Source organism: Otolemur garnettii, unplaced genomic scaffold, assembly GCF_000181295.1.
Source record: "Otolemur garnettii isolate 467f Iridium unplaced genomic scaffold, OtoGar3 scaffold00038, whole genome shotgun sequence".
NCBI lineage: Eukaryota > Metazoa > Chordata > Mammalia > Primates > Galagidae > Otolemur > Otolemur garnettii.
The window spans coordinates 5,455,403-5,455,970 of NW_003852433.1; the positions used below are offsets into that span (position 1 = coordinate 5,455,403).

A 568-nucleotide genomic window follows, 5' to 3' on the forward strand; every position below is an offset into this window, starting at 1 on the left:
GACTGTGGCAGTTACACTGCTCCAGGATTTGGCGGGTTTAGAAGGCATGTGTCTGTGCCCCTCAAACTCGGCTAACTCGCAATCCACCAAGCTCCCCATCCCAATGGGACTGTGTAGAGGCAGGGGCTGCAGAGGTGGGGAATCTGTGGTCTTCTGATTTCAAGATGGTTCATTTTTAAGCACAAGAGGAGGCAAGAAAAGCTTCAGATTTTCAGATTTTTCTGCTGCATCCCATTTAATTAATAATAAAAGGATTTGTTCTGTAAAATTTGGATTCAGTCAAAAGGCTGCACTTAAGGACCTAGAAGTTCACCTGTGGCTTAAGGCTGCAGATTGGTATTAGGAAGGGAGAGAAAGTTAGGATTTATAAAACACCTCCTCACGGCCCCTGCCCCAGATCCTCAGCTCTCCTGATTCTATGATCTGACTAACCTAGGGGCAATGGTGTGGGGTTCCCTTCTATCTTTCTTTCACTCTGTCACTTTAAAATGCAACTGTTTTTCCTAACTTATAAAATTAATACATGTCATTATACAAAATTTAGAAAATACAAAGAATAAAAGAAGAA

The 568-nt window shown here is 42.1% G+C and overlaps 1 protein-coding gene across 1 annotated transcript in view; it reads right to left on the minus strand.

Annotated features, from left to right (window-relative positions):
• The window catches only part of LOC100954191 (SEC14-like protein 3), a 10,300-nt gene that overhangs the window by 2,341 nt on the left and 7,391 nt on the right, over nt 1-568 (minus strand). The window lies entirely within an intron of this gene.